The 12,847-nt window shown below is 41.8% G+C and overlaps 2 long non-coding RNA genes across 3 annotated transcripts in view; one reads left to right on the forward strand and one right to left on the reverse strand.

Annotated features, from left to right (window-relative positions):
- The window catches only part of LOC308468862, an 83,576-nt gene extending 76,756 nt beyond the window's left edge, over positions 1-6,820 (reverse strand). The window contains exon 1 of the long non-coding RNA XR_013981902.1: positions 6,787-6,820. This is a non-coding gene — a long non-coding RNA (uncharacterized lncRNA). The remainder of the gene's footprint in view (positions 1-6,786) is intronic.
- LOC308468881 overlaps positions 1-12,847 on the forward strand; it is a 211,996-nt gene that overhangs the window by 163,143 nt on the left and 36,006 nt on the right. The window lies entirely within an intron of this gene.

Genomic DNA, 12,847 nt, shown 5'->3' on the forward strand with positions numbered 1-12,847 from the left:
AGTTCTCCACATTTTAGCACAATTTTCTCCAAATGTACCCATTTTGCCTAATACACAAAATTTTTGCAATCCTGCTTTCCTTAACACAATGCCTTTTTTGTATGTTCTTTTCCCTAATACTTGCATTTGTATGCCCTTATCACCCTAGTTTATGCAATTTAGTACATGTGACTTGGCTGGAGAACAGCATTGCAAAACTTGGAGGTAGGCATCCCAATCTTATGTTCAGTTCTCCACATTTTAGCACAATTTTCTCCAAATGTATCCACTTTGCCTAATACACAAAATTCTTGCAATCCTGCTTTTCCTAACACAATGCCTTTTTGTTTTTTTTTTTGTTTTTGTTTTTTGTATGTTCTCCCTAATACAGTGGTACCTCGGGTTACCGATGCCTGGGACTCCTCCCCCCTACTGCACTCTGGTGTGGACGCTGGTCCTGATTTCCAACTGCTTCTCTCTGAGTCCCCTCTGGCCCCTTCTTCCTGGGGTGTCCCCCTCGGCACCCCCCTTGCTCTGACCATGGGAGCCCCTTTCTGTGAATCTTCCGATTCGCTGGAAAGACTCAGAGACCTCGGACCGCTGTCATCGCTAACATTACCTTCGGACTCCTCCCCCTCGCTCTCTATTTCCTCCCTTTCCTGTGCCTCTGCTCCTGAACCCCTGACACATACGCTTCAGGTTATAGACTCCGCTAATCCAGAAATAGTATCTCGGGTTAAGAACTTTGCTTCAGGATTAGAACAGAAATCGTGCGGATGCGGCACAGCAGCAGCTGGAGGCCCCATTAGCTAAAGTGGTACCTCAGGTTAAGAATAGTTTCAGGTAAAGACAGACCTCCAGAACGAATTAAGTTCTTAACCAGAGGTACCACTGTACTTGCATTTGTATGCCCTTGTCACCCTAGTTTATTCATTTTAGTATACATGACTTGGCTGGAGAACTGCATTGCAAAATTTGGAAGAGTGTGAATTTTGAAGGTTAATTGTTTTGGTTCGCATATTGTTTCAGAAAGTGAGAATTAGGCGGGTTCACCTTTAAATGCAAGCTGAGTCAAAAAAACATTTTACATCCCTGGTTGTAGGTCATGACAATGTTTATTATGCACTCAGGAGAAGAGCAGCAACAAAAATCAGGAAAAGGGAGTAACATGTTTTAGAGATTAGAGATTGAAGTGGAGTTGCTCATGATAAGGTGGTCTTCTTCCCATCCCCCAACTTTGGCACAAAAGCGTCAAGCATCGCTAGTTACCTTTTCTGATTGCTGTTCTAGCCTCACAGTTTTGCATCTTTACCTCTTTGCCTTTGAAAATTAACATCACTTATGTTATGGACCCAATAAGAGCCTTTTGACATTAATATCCTGGGGGTTGGAGGGAGAAGTCTTCATGTCAAGATCTGATTTAGCTTCACAATCAAGGACATAAATCCAGTACTGATGTGAGTTAAAAGGCAGTGACTGGAAGCTGCGTCCTCAGCTCTTTTGTCATCTCAGGATAATAGACCATAAATAAGTGCCAATGTCAGCATCTGGGGTAGTCAATCCATTCTCTGCAATAAGTGGCTGAAGCTGCCGGCTTTGTGCTGCACTCACGTGGACTGTCTCAGTTCCCTCCACATGTGTGGTCAGCCAAGAATCAGGAAGTGAAGAACTAAAGATGTCTGAGAAGTTTGACAAAAACAGGAGTAGAAATTGCCCATGATAGTCACATGTCAGTGGGTTGTACACAACAGTGGATAGAGCAACATTTATGTATCCATCCTCCATGCAGGCAAGCAAGAAGCATTATCAGAGTTTAAATGCACTTTCCAGCAAGGCACCCAGGGTGCAAAGCAAGACCAGTGAAGGGTGTGGCTTGGAGAGAGTTCAGATAGAGGAATCTGGGGGGCTGCATTTGCCTGAGGTTCCCCATCCATAACTTGGAGAACTAAAATTTAGTACATGTGTTGTTCAGTAATGTCTTGATCACAGAATACATTTGAAAATGCAGTTGTGCATTATGCCTAATAATAATAATAATAGTTTATTTATACCCCACCCATCTGGCTGGGTTTCCCCAGCCACTCTGAGTGGCTCCCAACAGATTATTAAAAGCACAGTAAAACTTCAAATATTAAAAACTTCCCTAAACAGGGCTGCCTTCAGATGTCTTCTAAAAGTCAGATAGTTGTTTATTTCCTTGACATCTGATGGGAGGACATTCCACTAAAGGAACAGGCATAGTTACACACACACCTATTTTTTGTGAATTGTTGCTGGACATCTTTGCAGAATAGATTTCTTGCAGCATAAGATTATAAAAAACCATAATAGTGCTCTCCTAAAATTAAAAGCAATTCAGAATCTGGTGTAGTTTTGTGCGCAGTGGCCTGCAAAGTTTATAGTCTCTGACAGTACAGGAAGGGGAGCATCTGGTTCATTCAAAAACAAATCCCTCTGGGCATTGGGTGAGTTCATATGTTGAGATTCTTCAAATACTGCTACTAAATCTACGGTCTCTCAAGCCTGTGCGGTGAATCAGATGGGAGAAAGACCGAATTCTTCAACACAGACTTTACCAATTTGTATGGAGGGATAGGTTTTTTAAAGGGGACTTTTGAAAAAACCCTGATCACTCCCTCCCACCCACCCCCCCAAAAAAATATTGTGAGGATGTTTGCTTTTAGAAATACATAAAATATTTTGGAAGATACATACGAATACTTAAGATGGTGTTTGTATCACTCTGTAATATTTGTTTTGCCCGTTGAGAGATAGCTCTGTTGCTTTAAGTTCGCATTAGATACATTGGATTGTATTCATTTGAAGAGGTCAACACACCCCACATCTGAACAACTGACAGTTCTGGTTCTGATACAAAGATTGCCAAGCTGTGCTGACCTGCACCTCCAGAGTAATGTGTGGATCAGAACTTACAGTTGTATCAACTAAGTCCTACACAGAGTAGCCCCAATGAAATTAATGAATATAAGTCAGGCATGCACATTTATTCCAGAGGGTCTACTCTGAGTTTACTGCATTTTCTAATGTTTTTCTCATACTGCAGTTCCTGTATACCTCCATGTTGCACAAAATTTCATTCACACCAGTAGGTACTGCAGTGTGAAAGGAAGATTAAATATCAGAATCCAGTCTCTGCTGAACAGCTGATAAGCAGAGAGATCCAGGAGAATCTCTCCCCCCACATTGCCCACTCCCCATAGCAGCTGTGATCCTGCAGGTTCTGAGGCTTTGCAAATAGCTTTCCTAAAAATAAAAATAAAATAAAATAAAATAAACCTACTTGTGGAGCATCACCACCACTACCACGACCCATCAACTACTTAACTGTTCAGACAGTCCTGGGGACGGGGTGGGCATGCCACACTAACAACATTCCTTTAGGAAATCTGCCTGTGCAGCATCACCACCAACAGCAGGATTGACCCACCAGTTGAGCAATGGATCTGACGATGGGGATGATAATCTGCAAGCAGTTATTTGGAGTGGATGATGTGGGTGGGGGGAATTCCACAAGCAACTTTCTCTAAGGAAACCAACTGCAGAATCTTTCATGGGCTGCAGAATCACCTGTTGAAGAGAGGAGACAATGGAAGACCAGGGAATGAGGCTCCACAATCTGTGAAGGAACCTGAAGGGCTTCAGTTGGTGCACTGCCTTGTACAAACTTCCAGGCTTGCAAGCAGATTCCAGGCTTGCAAATGGATTTTTCCTTGAATCAAATACCACCAAATGAGCACTGAACTTGCGTGGTAATCCATTACGTTCCACTAATGGCTTTTACGCTGTATGAAAACTCAAATATAATGTGCAAAATAAAAGGAAAGCAGAATAAACTGCAGTGTGTATGTAGCCTAGGACTGACATGGGATGCAATGCTTAGTGATACATTCTTTCATACTTCCTGAATGTTCTCTTTCAGGTTTATTTTATTTTGTTTATTTCATATGGTAAGGAAAACCTCAAAGCGGTTTCAGCCCCACCCTTAACAAAGGTTTTCAGCTCCCACTCCTAAGTAGCATGATGAATTTAAAATATCTTGAGAGAAAATGAATGATAAAAATAACTATTTAATTAAAAAAACCCTATTTAAATGCAAATTTATGTCAAAGGTTTTCTTTTTTAAAAAAGAGCATGTGGAAATAGGATGCAGCAAACCTATGAGTGAATATGTGTGGAAGTTGCACAGATGGGTAAGGTCCTCTCCTCTATTGAGCCTTCAAGGCAGCTTAAAGGTAAAGGTAAAGGGACCCCTGACCATTAGGTCCAGTCGTGGCCGACTCTGGGGTTGCAGCGCTCATCTCGGTTTATTGGCCGAGGGAGCCGGCGTACAGCTTCCGGGTCATGTGGCCAGCATGACTAAGCCGCTTCTGGCAAACCAGAGCAGCGCACGGAAACACTGTTTACCTTCCCGCCTGAGTGGTACCTATTTATCTACTTGCACTTTGACGTGCTTTCGAACTGCTAGGTTGGCAGGAGCAGGGACCGAGCAACGGGAGCTCACCCCATTGCGGGGATTCGAACCGCCAACCTTCTGATCGGCAAGTCCTAGGCTCTGTGGTTTAACCCACAGTGCCATCTGTGTCCCACTCAAGGCAGCTTAGGAACCCAAAATAAAACCATTCATGATATTATACAAATGAAACCAAACTAAAATCTATCTAAGTACCATAATCCTGGAAGAGAAATATCAACAGCAGCAAGATAATAATAGGAAAAAGAAGAAGAGGAAGAAATACCTGCTGAATTCTAAGATTCTTTTGACTTAGTACCAAAGATTGCAGCTGTGCACACACATGGAATGGGAATAAGTCCCATGGAACTCACTGGGGCTTGCTGCTTAATAGGATGTAAGGATGTAATTGTGAATGAAAGTAGGTGAGGGGCATTTCTGTGGGGCGGCTCACTTACACAGAAATGTTTCTACTCCCGTTGCCACTTGCCTAGCTTCCTGAAAGTAGGGTTTCCAGACTTAAAACTTGGATGGAGAACCTCTGGCCTGCCATATGTTGCTGAACTGTAAGTGCCCTCATCCTTGGTCACTGGCCATGCTTGCTTGTAGTCTAGAAACATCTGGAGGGCCAAAGGTTTCTCACTCTGCCTTAGATGAAGATCTTAAGGAATCAGCAGGTTCATACAAGAGAAAGCTGTACTTCAGAAGTTCATATTGCATTCTTTTCATCTATAATACATTAATGGAATAAGGATTCATGATTTATGTGCCACATATTGCCCATTTGCACCTCTGTGTGTGCACAGGAACGTTTATTTATCTATTTGAAACATCCTTCCATTAAAAAAAAAATCCATAAGGTGGATAGAGGTTATTAAAAATCAACATAAAATGTTAAAGCTACAACATTATCAAGAGAACAAAATTTATAAATATATATATATATCCAGGGATGTGTTTGTTTGTTTTTATAGGAATTTGCATAAAATATCTCAAAGCAATTTCACAATAAAAACAACAATTTCATATATAAAAACAATTGCAACAATTTGATATGTAAAAAAAAATTCAATTCCAATATAGACTGAGAAAAAGAACTCCACTTAAAAGACTTGTTGAAAACAGAAATAAACACGAAAAACACAGTAAGGACAGTACCTATCTAGCATTTGTAGAATTGTAGAGTTGTACAGTTGGAAGGGACCCTGAGGACCCCCTGCAATGCAGGAATATGCAGCTGTCCTATATGGGGATCAAACCTGCAACCTTGGTGTTATTAGCACCGTACTCTGGTGCTGGGGAGGGACCACTATGCTAAAGGCCTAATTCCTACATAATATGGAGTGGAAGTTCTGATGAGATGGAATCTGCTAGAGGCCCCCTCTTGCAAAGAATAGTGATCAGCTAAATATATAAGGGTTCAGATGATCTTCTAGTGTTAAACCACTCTGTAGATTGTAGATCTGTGAGATGAATAGGGTCCAACTAAGAACTTCCAGAACCCTTAACAAGCTAACACTTCCAGGATTCTCTGGGGGAAAGTCATGACTGTTTAAAGTGGTAGGATTCTGCTTTAAATGTATAGTGTAGATGGGGCCTAAGCTAGACTCCCCCCCCCCCCAAAGGCCACCTTATCCAATAAACTAAGGAAAAGCCATTCATCCAATCTTGTAAAATGCTCTGAATGTCCCCTGTCATCCCTCTACAAATTATTTCCTTTCACCCCTCTGCCCATGGATTTCCCAAAAAATAACTGGACTCAAAATATTGGCTTAAGAGATTCTGGGTTCGGCACTGTGTGCATGTGTCTTTTGAGTGCACATTAATTGGTCGTTGCCTGTGCTGGATAAGATCAAACGGTCCATCAAGTCACGTGTTCTCTTTCCAGCTGTCAACAATCAGATTCTTCCAAGAATCACATATGCAAGATGTGAAGGCACTAGTCCTCGCCCACTGTTGCCTCTGCACTGCAACTGGTATTCAGAGATAGACTACTTCTGCTCATGGAGGTTCCATGATTGTACACCACTGATATAACTACTACTACTACTACTACTACTACAATTTATTTATACCCCACCCATCTGGCTGGGTTTCCCCAGTCACTCTGGGTGGCTCCCAACAGAATATTAAAAACACAATAAAACACCAAACATTAAAAACTTCCCTAAACAGGGCTGTCTTCAAACAGGCCCAGACGGGGGGGGGGGGGGATATGGGTCACTTGGCCCGGGCCTCTGATTCCAAAGGGGCCCTCAGTCAGCATATTCACAATCACTGGGGCGAACGCAGAGGCGTTTATCCCCAGGGTAAAAAAAGGGGGGCACATTATCTACCTGGCCTGGGCCTCAGCCTGGCTCTGCAAGGCCCTGCCTTCAGATATCTTCTAAAAGTCAGATAGTTGTTTATTTCCTTGACATTGACGGGAGGGTGTTCCACAGGGCAGGCGCCACTACCGAGAAGGCCCTCTGCCTGGTTCCCTGCAATCTCTCTTCTTGCAGTGCAGGAACCGCCAAAAGGCCCTCGGAGCTGGACCTCAGTGTCCGGGCTGAATGATGGGGGTGGAGACGCCTCTTCAGGTATACGTCTCCTTCATGAGTTTTCCTTAACGAATGGTCTAACTGTAGCCAAGGACTAAAGCTTAACATAACAGAAAGAAAGGGAAAGGAAAGAGTGAAGTGGTAGATATGAAAAGGATTTGACAACAGCAAGGAAAAGCATATTTGCGGGGGGGGGGGGGACAGCAGAAACAAAATAAATCAAATTACTGTCAGTCACACTGGGAGATAAAAGTGCAAGCATTGATACCTTGATGATACTGTAGTGAGCCAGAATGAATAATGCAGAAATAGACATCTTCAAGTATTTATTATCCTTATTATATGTGCTAGAGTGAGTGCATAGGGAAGAGCTGGGATGGGATAAATACGGTTCATTTGCATAGGTGCTCAAAAGACACACACCACTGCTATAACTAGAGCTTATGAATATGGGCTAAAAACAAACTTAACAGATGGATGATGACAGCTTGACAGCGCAAGCCTATGCATGTTTACACAGAAGTAAGCCCCGCCATATCCAGTGCTGATTATTCCCAGGTAAGTGTGCATTCCTTACTTTCTGGAGAGCAAACTTCACTGAATGCAATGTGTTTCTTCTGAGTAATCATGCATAGGATTGCTCATTAAGTTTGCAATCATATGCACATTTTCTGAGGAGAACCCCCTGCTGAGCTCAGTGGGATTTCAAAAGCGTGGGGGTCCAAGTAAGTCTTACTCGGACCCATTGAAATTAATGGGCCTAAGTTAGCCATGCCTGTTAATTTTGATGAGTCTACTATGAGTAGGACTAGTATTGTGTGCAACCTGTGCTTCTGGCCACCCTATAAACCATGTAATGTTGTTATCTCTGGTCACTGCAAAGTTGAGTAATAATAATAATAATAATAATAATAATAAATCCCTATCACAGATTTAAAAGTTCAAATATGTATGAAGCATGCCTTAGTCACCTGGAGAAATGGGGATTTTGGACTAGATGGATTTATGTTCTGAGGGCTGGCTATGATGCCGGGTGGAGTAGCAGTGGCAGTCCCCTCCCTAATTTCCCAGCACATTCCTCTTTGCCAGAGATTAGAATAATGTGTTTCAGAGGTGCGTCATGCACCCCCTAAACTAGACTGCTGCCCACATCTGCACTGGATGATGCTGTGCTGTTGTCAGAATTGAATATTCAGTTGCCAACCAGCTGCCAGCTGCACATGGAAGGGTGGTGGGGCTGAGAATGCTTTCTTATCCTTTAGCTCAGGTGGTAATATTTCTTTGGTTCAGGTTCTGATCCAGGAAGAGCCCTCTTCTTATCTCCTCATGGCAGATAATACAATCACACTAAAGTACAATACCATACAGTACACCATCAGGCACGCACAGGCCTCCCACTCCCAGAACTTCATTTGTGGGAGGAAATCAGCAACGGAAAGCTCCCTTGAACGTGACAGCCCCTGACAGAAAATGAATAGAGGATGCAATGGGGGCCATAGCTCAGATTACAGCATCTGCTTTGCATTCTTGTCATCTCCAGGTATGGCTGAGAAAGACCCCTGTATGAAACCATAGAGAGCCACTGTTTGAAACCATGGAGAGCCACTGATAGTATGTAGAGACAATGTTTGGCATCTACTGCAATAAGCCACCTCAAAGAAACAAACAAATAGCTGAGCAGTCTACTCATTGCCATTTTCCTTATGAAGCCTACATGACAGGATATTCCATTTGCTTGACCATCAGTATAAAAACTGAGATGTTGGCATTGAGCTGTCCATAATGATGTGTGGACCTTTCTCTAAAGCATCCAGAAAATAAATTAAATATCAGGACCTATCACTGCATTCAAGAGCACAAAATTCATTTTCTTCCTTTTGCCAGAACTGCTGCCTTGCACTTGTCCACTTAAAGCACTGGGTGACATCTTAACTGCTGTTCAGTTTTGTATTTTTCTGTTCTACTGGATACTGTGGCAACACCTGTTTGTCACTATCCTAAACATTTATGCTTCTTCAAAGGCAGTGTGTGTGTGTGTGTGTGTGTGTGTGCGCGCGCGCGCGCGCGCGCTCCCTTCATTAATATTGGAAGAGGCAATGAAATGTATTCCGTTTGCGCAACTGTGCTGCCTTCTCAAGCATAGCCTTTCCTACTGGGGGGTGGATTGGATGAGGGATTTTACATTACCCAGAATTAGGGATGTAAGAAGGTGCAGAATAGGAATTATCACAGTTCAGGGATACATTTCAGCCAATATAAGGCCAAAAGTAGGGTGTTGAGCAGGACAGCTGAGGCCTATGGAAGAGGTGATCTCTTTGGGGAGTCACAAGAGTTGAAGATGCATTTAGTACATGGACCTAAAGATTCCCCACCATTGAAATAGTACAAATAGTTTGGTGTTGTTGAACTTAACTCCCAAACTACTACAAAAAAAAAGAGAAAGAAAAAAGGTTGAAATGGGGGGCAGGGGTTTAATGACAGTGAGAGCTTTCCAGGATCCCCAACAGTGTTTGATAACAGAAGTTGGTTGGTTGGTTGGTTGGTTGGTTGGTTTAATGCTGACCTTCAGCTGAAAGATTTCTAGTGCTAAAGGTCTAACACAGACTAGCATGCCTTCTAGATTGCTCTGTTTTTTTTAAAAAATATAAGGCTCTGTCAAGAGCTTTATATGAATTACCTAAGAGACTATTCCCTCCCTAAATTAGATACTGAGAAATAAAAACCAAATATGTAAATATAATGTATCCATTACCAAGAAATTAATTTCAAAAACAGATGGGTTTCAGAAGGGCTGTTGCCAAATATTTTTGAGGTTCTTGTGCCAGAGGGCAGTTTGTTCACAACAGAGGAAAATGTATTCCATTAAACTCTGGACAAAAATGATTCCACCCCCCCCCCTTCTCGAATGGCCTTTTAATGGGCCATTGGAAACGAGGGCATAAGGATCAACTGAGCATTACACCCCTGAGAAAATTGTGGGCTTATCATATTGGGCCCTTCACTTCTCCAGAATTGAAGAAGGTACATAAAAAGATCTTAACTTTAATAAAAATTAGTGCGCTAGAATAATTAATTCCAGTTCGCTCTCCAGAGACTAAGAACTCCCTTCAAATTTACAGCCTCCTTTCTCTTCACATACGTGAAGCTAGATTTCATTCCATTCCAATTTCAGCTCTCAACAAAAGATACTGAGCTATGCAGGCCAGCTAATGACGAACTCTCATTTTTACATGAGACGAGGGAGTCTAATTGTGCAGCGCATAATGTTGTGCAGAACATAATATTCGAGGAAGTGTCAATGAGCCCTTAATCTGTCCTTCATGGTCTTTGAGGGTAAAATGTTAAAACTTGACAACAAAACTGCTCTTTTGTACTTTGGTTCCACCAAATTTGTAGACCACCCTTCATCATGTCAACATGATCCCAGGGTGGTTTACAGCAGTGTACAAAATGCAATGGGGAACATTGAGATGTTTTGGAAGGGTGAACATGAGTGGACAAAAAGTTCAAGGGAAAAAAGGTAAAGCTTTTAAAATCTGTGTAACTGTGAGAAAGGACAAACGGTGGACAAAGCTGAAGTGTTTTGAATAACTTTTGAATAAATGTGTTTTTAATAAGTAAATAAAAATATAGAAGTGATTGACATCTGCCAAAGTTGGCCCTTAGCAGTAGGGAGATAAGAATTTGGTCTGCTGGGCTAGAAAGGTTTACCAGCCCCTGCTTTATGATATCCCAATCCTGTTCCACTGCTGATCTCAGATGAATTTGTTTCTCCAAAAATGGAAAGCTAAGACCCCCCCCCCCCTGAATCTGGATTTCCTGGGAAATATGAGCCTCATACAGAAGTGCAAAAATGCTTTACAGATCAAACTGGACCTTATGCAACCAATTTTTAAACTTCATTATACTTTGGTATTTCCATTGTTCGCTGAGCTTTAACATCTATTAGCAACAAGTTCAATTTACATTTTCTACTAGTTTTTCTGCCTCAAAATAATAAGCAAATGTTTCCAGTTAGCTATTTTTTCCTTGTTGGTTTCCATGTTGAATTCCTGGAGTGGTCTTAAGGTGCAGTTTTGTCCATTTTGTGGGGTGTTGGTGGGACCTAATTAGCCTTTTCAAAGCAGCTCAGAGCACTGGAAATTTGGAGGAAGCTGTTGTGAGCAGCACAGTGTATTTGGCATTCTTTGTTAGCCCTACTTTCCTTTGCTAAGCCACAGTAATGAAGGGAGAGATACCAGTGAGGAACTCTAATGTGTTAAGAATCACTGTGTTTGGGTACCAGCAGCAAATTCCTCAGTGGTCTTGTTAAGATGCATAATCTTTGTTCCTTAGTTTTACTCATCTGTCAAATGGTAAGAATAGCTGTTCACCTTACAGGTATAGTTGTCAAAACCAATTAGTTGCATTGTGCAGTACCAATGTAAAGGAATGTCCAGATGTGAGGAAAGAAGGTAGAAATAGAGAAGACTGAAGTGCAAGCCAAGAGCAAGGTGCACAGAGGAAATGGCAATAATTCAACTACATAGGACAGAAAACTGGGTGGAATAACATCTCATGAGATAACAGCAAGAATTGGAAACACAAATAACTATTGCAATAAAATAAAATAGATGTAAAGGAAGTGTATTCCCCCAAACAACAAAAACAATGGGCAGAGATGGTCTGAAAAAGAGCAATTCTCTCTGGAAGATGCAGCAGAATGCAGTGGCCAGACTGGCTGACAACATGTGACACCATGATTAAAACAGGTGCAATGGCTTCCCATCTTCCACCGAGTCAGGCTCAAAGTCCTTGTATTAATTACAAAGCCTTGTACAACTTAGGTCCAGGGTAGCTCAGAGATTTCCTCAGCCCTTATATCCCAGCTCGATCACTGAGATCATCTGCAGAAGCACTACTGGTGTTACCCAAGTTGGCAAGACTCATTTGACAACACCAAGAAATAAAGCCTTAAGTTTCATCAGGCTAGTATTGTGGAACACTATGCCAATAGAGATTAAGCAGGCAATAGAGATCCAAGCCTGGCAAGGAAGCATACTGCATGAGATGTTTATTAAATCTACTCCTTTAAAGATGGTTGCATAGGAATCTTGGAAGCTGCCTTATACCAGATCAGGCCATTGGTCCATTTAGCTCAGTCCTGCCTACACTGTTTGCCAGAAGCTCTCCAGTGTTTCAGACAGGTGCCTCTCCTAGCCCTAGCGGGAGCTGTTGGGGATTGAACCTGGGATTTTCTGTACACAAAGCAGATGCCCTGCCACTGAACTTCAGTCCTCAGCTAGTGGAGAATATTTACAGATACTGTTTTAAAGGGTTTTTTATGATACTGACTATAAAAGGCCTTGAAAAAACATTTGTTTTGAAATGTGCCCTATACATCCTTGAAATAAATCAATAAGCACACACTTGAAGCCTTCTATGAAAATGCTGGTTCATTGGTCTCATAATTGTGCTTAAGGGAAAAGTAAGACCACATTATAAATTCCATTTTACTTTACACATTCAGCCTAACTGAATATACAGTTTCCTCTAATCTTGAACTAGTTCTTATACGAAATTTAAAATTAAAGTCCCTGCTGAGGAGAGATTAGGCATGGGTATTGGAATGGAAAGGAAGGTTTCTGCCGCTTCACCTGACTGGACCTGGAATCAAGATACAGAGAGATGGGAAAGTAAAATTTCCTTAACTAACTGTGCCTAAGAACTCAAATGTTCTTCCTTTTAAACTAAGCTTGCTTAAGAACGGGAACATGGACTGCATAGATACAGACTGAAAGATAGACCAAAGACATAAAACTCTGATGAACATCTGAGCTAGTGAACATTTAACTTTAAAATTGCATTCCTTGATTTA

Source organism: Podarcis pityusensis, assembly GCF_964106645.2.
Source record: "Podarcis pityusensis genome assembly, chromosome: Z".
NCBI lineage: Eukaryota > Metazoa > Chordata > Lepidosauria > Squamata > Lacertidae > Podarcis > Podarcis pityusensis.